This window comes from Lissotriton vulgaris, chromosome 5 (genome assembly GCF_964263255.1).
Source record: "Lissotriton vulgaris chromosome 5, aLisVul1.2, whole genome shotgun sequence".
In the NCBI taxonomy this organism is placed as follows: domain Eukaryota; kingdom Metazoa; phylum Chordata; class Amphibia; order Caudata; family Salamandridae; genus Lissotriton; species Lissotriton vulgaris.
In genome coordinates this window covers 83,360,305-83,369,122 of record NC_141693.1, presented here as the reverse complement: position 1 = coordinate 83,369,122, position 8,818 = coordinate 83,360,305, and the positions used below count along the sequence as shown (strand labels likewise).

At 52.9% G+C, this 8,818-nt stretch overlaps 1 non-coding gene across 1 annotated transcript; it reads left to right on the top strand.

Moving 5' to 3' along the window:
• The first annotated feature begins 754 nt into the window (after nt 1–754).
• On the top strand, nt 755–908 carry LOC147710260 (5.8S ribosomal RNA). The gene has a single exon (XR_015296135.1). It is a non-coding gene; the product is annotated as a 5.8S ribosomal RNA (ribosomal RNA).
• The last annotated feature ends 7,910 nt before the right edge of the window (nt 909–8,818 follow it).

Here is an 8,818-nt window from a genome sequence, read left to right as displayed (position 1 = left end):
CGGGCGGGGCCGATCCGAGGACCTCACTAAACCATCCAATCGGTAGTAGCGACAGGCGGTGTGTACAAATGGCAGGGACTTAATCAACGTGAGCTTATGACCTGCAGTTACTGGGAATTCCTCGTTCATGGGAAATAATTGCAATCCCCAATCCCTATCATGAACGGGGTTCAGCGGGTTACCCGCACCTGTCGGCGAAGGGTAGACACACGCTGATCCGTTCAGTGTAGCTCGCGTGCAGCCCCGGACATCTAAGGGCATCACAGACCTGTTATTGCTCGATCTCGTGTGGCTGAACGCCACTTGTCCCTCTAAGAAGTTGGACGCCGACCGCTGGGGGTCGCGTAACTAGTTAGGCGGCGGACGGCTGACGTGCAGGTGGAGCGACCCTCCCGCGTTGCCAGGTACCCGGTTTGACCTGGTCCCTTGTGGCCGGGCCGAGGGGGTTAGAAGACTTGCGCGGTCCCTCCCGGTTACCCTGGGAGGAACCGGCGGCTGTGGGGCTGCCTGCTCCCGTCGCACTGGGAGCCCCCTTCCTTCCTTGCCCCTCGGGTGGGCGGGTAGGCGGGGGCTCCCAGTCCGAGCGCCTGGCAGTGTTTTTTTTCTCCCAATGGTGCAGTCTGACTCCCAGAGGGGAAGCCTCGAATGGGGCGCCGGGGCCGTTTTGCCGCGCGGGCGGCGGACGGACGGTGTCGCCTTCCTCCCGCCTCTCCTGCACCCGCAGCTGGACGAACGTTTTTGAAAAGTTGCCTGTGACTCTTGGCGGTGGATCTCTCGGCTCGCGCGTCGATGAAGAATGCAGCTAGCTGCGAGAATTAGTGTGAATTGCAGGACACATTGATCATCGACACTTCGAACGCACCTTGCGGCCCCGGGTTCCACCCGGGGCTACGCCTGTCTGAGGGTCGCTCGATCGTCAATCGCCCCAGGGCTTCCCCAGGACGTGGCTGGGGCCGTTGCAGGGTTAGCTTTGCTACCCCACAAGTTCAGACTCCCCCGATCGCCCGTGGCAGGGTCCCTCACCGGGTCCTGCCGCGGAGGTACGCTGCCGGCGCGCCTGGCCCCGTGAAGGGGCCTGGCGACCGGTTCGCCCCGGGCCCGTCCCTGGGCGCCTGGCTGCAAAAACAAAAAAATATGAAATTGCAGAGAAAATGAAACAGGGTAAAATATAGCAAGAAGTACTATCCTAAGCGCAATTATACAATGGTATGAAAATGCAATAATACAATGGCATGAAAATGAAATAATACAATAGCATGACATTTCAGTAATACGGTGGCATGAAAATTAACAGACATGGAATTATACAATGGAAAGAAAATGCAATAATACAATAGCATGAAATTGCAGTGATACAGTGGCATGAAAATGAATAGACACCAAATAAATAAAACACACACCCTTTTCTCACAAAGGAAAGGCACAACCCAGAAAACAAAACGAATGCCACGAAATACGCACACCTGAAGGGACCTACAGTCTCAGGTAAAGAACGAAATAAATCACAAGTAAAAAAAGTTAGGCTGCGTTGCAAAGCACAGTGCACACAAAATGGCACGTATACCCTGAAATACTACTAAGAGCAACATAAATACGCACCAAAAGACCTAACGTCACAGGCAAAGCAAGAAGAACATCAGTGACCAACCTCACAAGCAGAACACGTACAACACTTGTACACCTAACGTCTTAGGCACTCCTACATTCTATGAATCGAATCCCATCACCGGCAAACACAAAAATAAATTGAAGTAAAGAATAAGCTGAAAAGCACACAGTGAACCAGCTTGGGAACCAGACAGGACCAGAACACCGAACATAGACAATAAAGTACGTATGTGGTAAACATTCAGTAGTGAAGCACAGGGATACACTCACCCATAAAACAGCAAGCAGAACAACCAATAACTGTACGGGGTACACACCACCCCACCCAATAAAAGAAATGCAGACTGTAATGGGATACACACAGCCAAAAACAACAAGAAAATGAACTGGCTGTACTGGGGTACCCACACCCAACACACAAGAACCGCAGAATGTACAAGGAGACACGATCTCACAGGACCACAAGATAGCACACCCTTGAAGAAAAGAGAACACATTTGCATACAGCAAGTAAAATAAGGTTAAAACCGCAATAGTCTAACAAGAGACACAAAAGCAAAGCAGTAATGCGCATTCTCGTGCTAAGAATGCAAACTATTGAGTAGACGCCAAACAAAACAGCCAATACTGTCTAGTAAATCACCAGTGAGCGAAAATTCATCGAGTTGATCGATGACACCGGCAATAACATTCTGTGACATCAGTATACATTCCACTGTCATTCAGGCTGAACAGAAGGGAGGATATCAATGTAAAGAAAGAAGGAGAGAAATCACGCTGCAACAAGTTGCTTCAGGGGGGGCTGCTGGAGTTTGGAGGTTCATCACTCAACAATGGTTTGCGCCCTCAGCTCTTCCTCAAGCCCAGCGACGGTGCATGTGCACGGAGTGCATCCAGGCACTCCCTCACCCCTGCTGTACAGCACACACCAGAGAGTTTTAGAATTAAGGTTGGCTTGTGGAGTTAGCAGCTCACCAAGGATACTGACTATTTCCTGACAGGCATCCTCCTTTCCCAGTGTGCAGAGGTTCAGAAATACTGCACAAAACCAGGGCTGTCCAAGGGATGCCCTGACACCATCCCTCTTGATGTTGGCACCAGTTGGCCCAAACATGCCCACTGGTTCCTAATGTGGGCTTTGGATGAGAATGGCAGTAGCATTGTTGAAGCAGCTGTGCCAGTCCACGCCCTGGTGAAGGCATCATGAAGGCACCAGCCCTCGGGCCATGGCCGCCGTGCAGCATCAGATTCACTGCCCAGTTCACCCCCCACCCCGACACCAGCGTCTGGGGTCTCAAGCACGGCCCAATGGGGCTGTATCTGTAAGACCGAGGGCAGGCTAAGGTCTAGAGAGAGGCACCCAGACACAGGAAGACATACTACTACACAGGACTTACCCAGACACACCAAGATCTACTCCTGCACGGGACTGACACAGACACAGTAAGATCTACTCCTGCACGGGACTGACCCAGACACACCTAGATCTACTCCTGCACGGGACTGACACAGACACAGTAAGATCTACTCCTGCACGGGACTAACCCGGACACACCAAGATCTACTCCTGCACGGGACTGATACAGACACAGTAAGATCTACTCCTGCACGGGACTAACCCGGACACACCAAGATCTAATCCTGCACGGGACTGACACAGACACAGTAAGATCTACTCCTGCACGGGACTGACCTAGACACAGCAAGATCTACTCCTGCACTGGACTGACCCATACACAACAAGATCTACTCCTGCATGGGACTGACCAAGACACAGCAAGATCGGGACTGACCCAGACACAGCAAAATCTACTCCTGCTCGGGGCTGACTCAGACACAGGAAGACATACTACTACACAGGACTTACCCAGACACACCAAGATCTACTCCTGCACTGGACTGACACAGACACAGTAAGATCTACTCCTGCACGGGACTGATCCAGACACAGCAAGATCTACTCCTGCACTGGACTGACCCATACACAACAAGATCTACTCCTGCATGGGACTGACCAAGACACAGCAAGATCGGGACTGACCCAGACACAGCAAAATCTACTCCTGCTCGGGGCTGACCCAGACACAGGAAGATCTACTCCTGCATGGGGCTGAACCAGACACAGCAAGACCTACTCCTGCACAGGACTGCCCCAGACACAACAAGATCTACTCCTGTATGGGACTGACCTAGACACAGCAAAATCTACTCCTGCTATGGACTGACCCAGAACCAGCAAGATCTACTCCTGTACGGGAATGATCCAGACCCGGCAAAATCAACTCCTACACAGGGCTGACAGAGACCCAGCAAGATCTACTCCTGCACAGGACTGATCCAGACACAGAAAGATCTACTCCTGCACTGGACTGACCCAGACCCAGCAAGATCTACTCCTGCATGGGACTGACCCAGACACAGCAAGATCTACTCCTGCACGGGACTGACACAGACACAGCAAGATCTACTCCTGCACGGGACTGACACAGACACAGTAAGATCTACTCCTGCACGGGACTGACCCAGACACAGCAAGATCTACTCCTGCACTGTACTGACCCATACACAACAAGATCTACTCCTGCATGGGACTGACCAAGACACAGCAAGATCGGGACTGACCCAGACACAGCAAAATCTACTCCTGCTCGGGGCTGACCCAGACACAGGAAGATCTACTCCTGCATGGGGCTGAACCAGACACAGCAAGACCTACTCCTGCACAGGACTGCCCCAGACACAACACGATCTACTCCTGTATGGGACTGATCTAGACACAGCAAAATCTACTCCTGCTCTGGACTGACCCAGAACCAGCAAGATCTACTCCTGTACGGGAATGATCCAGACCCGGCAAAATCAACTCCTACACAGGGCTGACACAGACCCAGCAAGATCTACTCCTGCACAGGACTGATCCAGACACAGAAAGATCTACTCCTGCACTGGACTGACCCAGACCCAGCAAGATCTACTCCTGCACGGGACTGACCCAGACACAGCAAGGTCTACTCCTGCACGGGACTGACCCAGACACAGCAAGATCTACTCCTGCACTGGACTGACCCAGACACAGCTAGAGCTACTCCTGCAAGGGACTGACCCAGACAAAGCAAGATCGGGACTGACCCAGACACAGCAAAATCTACTCCTGCTCTGGACTGACCCAGACTCAGCAACATCTACTCCTGCTCTGGACTGACCCAGACACAGCAAGATCTACTCCTGCACGGGACTGACCCAGGCACATCAAGATCTACTCCTGCACGGGACTGACCCAGACACAGCAAGATCTACTTGTGCACGGGACTGACCCACACCCAGAAAAATCTACTCCTTCACAAGGCTGACCAAGACACGGCAAAATCTACTCCTGCACGGGACTGACCCAGACACAGCAAGATCTACTGCTGCACTGGAATGACCCAGACACAACAAGATCTACTCCTGCAAGGGACTGACCCAGACACAGCAAGATCTACTCCTGCAAGGGACTGACCAAGACTCAGCAACATCTACTCCTGCACGGGACTGACCCAGACCCAGCAAGATCTACTCCTGCACGCGACTGACCCAGACCCACCAAGATCTACTCCTGCACAGGATTGACCCAGACACAGCAAGATCTACTCCTGCAAGGGACTGACCCAGACACAGCTAGATCGACTCCTGCAAGGGACTGACCCAGACTCAGCAACATCTACTCCTGCACCGGACTGACCCAGACCCAGCAAGATCTACTCCTGCACGGGACTGACCCAGACACAACAAGATCTAGTCCTGCACGGGACTGCCCCAGACATAGCAAGATCTACTCCTGCATAGGACTGACACAGACACAGCAAGATCGGGACTGACCCAGACTCAGCAACATCTACTCCTGCACAGGACGGACCCAGAACCAGCAAGATCTACTCCTGCACAGGACTGACCCAGACTCGGCAAGATCAACTCCTACACAGGGCTGACCCAGACCCAGCAAGATCTACTCCTGCACGGGACTGAGCCACACACAGCAAGATCTACTCCTTCACGGGACTGACCCACACCCAGCAAAATCTGCTCCTGCAGAAGGCTGACCAAGACATGGCAAAATCTACACCTGCTCTGTACTGGCCCAGACACAGCAAGATCTACTCCTGCACTGGACTGACCCAGACATAGCAAGATCGGGACTGACCCAGACACAGCAAAATCTACTCCTGCTCGGGGCTGACACTGACACAGGAAGATCTACTCCTGCATGGGGCTGACCCAGACCCAGCAAGATCTACTCCTTCACAAGCCTGACCAAGACATGGCAAAATCTACTCCTGCACGGGGCTGACCCAGACACAGGAAGATCTACTCCTGCATGGGACTGACCCAGACACAGCAAGATCTACTCCTGCACGGGACTGACCCAGACACAGCAAGATCTACTCCTGCACTGGAATGACCCAGACACAACAAGATCTACTACTGCACGGGACTGCCCCAGACATAGCAAGATCTACTCCTGTAAGGGACTGTCCCAGACACAGCAAGATCTACTCCTGCACGCGACAGACCCAGACCCACCAAGATCTACTCCTGCACAGAATTGACCCAGACACAGCAAGATCTACTCCTGCACAGGACTGACCCAGACACAACAAGATCTACTCCTGTACGGGACTGCCCCAGAAACAGCAACATCTACTTCTGCACGGGACTGACCCAGACAAAGCAAGATCTACTCCTGTAAGGGACTGTCCCAGACACAGCAAGATCTACTCCTGCACGCGACAGACCCAGACCCACCAAGATCTACTCCTGCACAGAATTGACCCAGACACAGCAAGATCTACTCCTGCACTGGACTGACCCAGACACAACAAGATCTACTCCTGTACGGGACTGCCCCAGAAACAGCAACATCTACTTCTGCACGGGACTGACCAAGACACAGCAAGATCGGGACTGACCCAGACACAGCAAAATCTAATCCTGCTCGGGGCTGACTCAGACACAGGAAGACATACTACTACACAGGACTTACCCAGACACACCAAGATATACTCCTGCACTGGACTGACACAGACACAGTAAGATCTACTCCTGCACAGGACTGACCCAGACACAGCAAGATCTACTCCTGCACTGGACTGACCCATACACAACAAGATCTACTCCTGCATGGGACTGACCAAGACACAGCAAGATCGGGACTGACCCAGACACAGCAAAATCTACTCCTGCTCGGGGCTGACCCAGACACAGGAAGATCTACTCCTGCATGGGGCTGAACCAGACACAGCAAGACCTACTCCTGCACAGGACTGCCCCAGACACAACAAGATCTACTCCTGTATGGGACTGATCTAGACACAGCAAAATCTACTCCTGCTCTGGACTGACCCAGAACCAGCAAGATCTACTCCTGTACGGGAATGATCCAGACCCGGCAAAATCAACTCCTACACAGGGCTGACAGAGACCCATCAAGATCTACTCCTGCACAGGACTGATCCAGACACAGAAAGATCTACTCCTGCACTGGACTGACCCAGACCCAGCAAGATCTACTCCTGCATGGGACTGACCCAGACACAGCAAGATCTACTCCTGCACGGGACTGACACAGACACAGCAAGATCTACTCCTGCACGGGACTGACACAGACACAGTAAGATCTACTCCTGCAAGGGAATGACCCAGACACAGCAAGATCTACTCCTGCACTGTACTGACCCATACACAACAAGATCTACTCCTGCATGGGACTGACCAAGACACAGCAAGATCGGGACTGACCCAGACACAGCAAAATCTACTCCTGCTCGGGGCTGACCCAGACACAGGAAGATCTACTCCTGCATGGGGCTGAACCAGACACAGCAAGACCTACTCCTGCACAGGACTGCCCCAGACACAACACGATCTACTCCTGTATGGGACTGATCTAGACACAGCAAAATCTACTCCTGCTCTGGACTGACCCAGAACCAGCAAGATCTACTCCTGCACGGGACTGACCCAGACACAGCAAGATCTACTCCTGCACGGGACTGACCCAGACACAGCAAGGTCTACTCCTGCACGGGACTGACCCAGACACAGCAAGATCTACTCCTGCACTGGACTGACCCAGACACAGCTAGATCTACTCCTGCAAGGGACTGACCCAGACAAAGCAAGATCGGGACTGACCCAGACACAGCAAAATCTACTCCTGCTCTGGACTGACCCAGACTCAGCAACATCTACTCCTGCTCTGGACTGACCCAGACACAGCAAGATCTACTCCTGCACGGGACTGACCCAGGCACATCAAGATCTAATCCTGCACGGGACTGACCCAGACACAGCAAGATCTACTTGTGCACGGGACTGACCCACACCCAGAAAAATCTACTCCTTCACAAGGCTGACCAAGACACGGCAAAATCTACTCCTGCACGGGACTGACCCAGACACAGCAAGATCTACTGCTGCACTGGAATGACCCAGACACAACAAGATCTACTCTTGCAAGGGACTGACCCAGACACAGCAAGATCTACTCCTGCAAGGGACTGACCAAGACTCAGCGACATCTACTCCTGCACGGGACTGACCCAGACCCAGCAAGATCTACTCCTGCACGCGACTGACCCAGACCCACCAAGATCTACTCCTGCACAGGATTGACCCAGACACAGCAAGATCTACTCCTGCAAGGGACTGACCCAGACACAGCTAGATCGACTCCTGCAAGGGACTGACCCAGACTCAGCAACATCTACTCCTGCACCGGACTGACCCAGACCCAGCAAGATCTACTCCTGCACGGGACTGACCCAGACACAACAAGATCTACTCCTGCACGGGACTGCCCCAGACATAGCAAGATCTACTCCTGCATAGGACTGACACAGACACAGCAAGATCGGGACTGACCCAGACTCAGCAACATCTACTCCTGCACAGGACGGACCCAGAACCAGCAAGATCTACTCCTGCACGGGACTGACCCAGACTCGGCAAGATCAACTCCTACACAGGGCTGACCCAGACCCAGCAAGATCTACTCCTGCACGGGACTGAGCCACACACAGCAAGATCTACTCCTTCACGGGACTGACCCACACCCAGCAAAATCTGCTCCTGCACAAGGCTGACCAAGACATGGCAAAATCTACACCTGCTCTGTACTGGCCCAGACACAGCAAGATCTATTCCTGCACAGCACTGACCCAGACACAGCAAG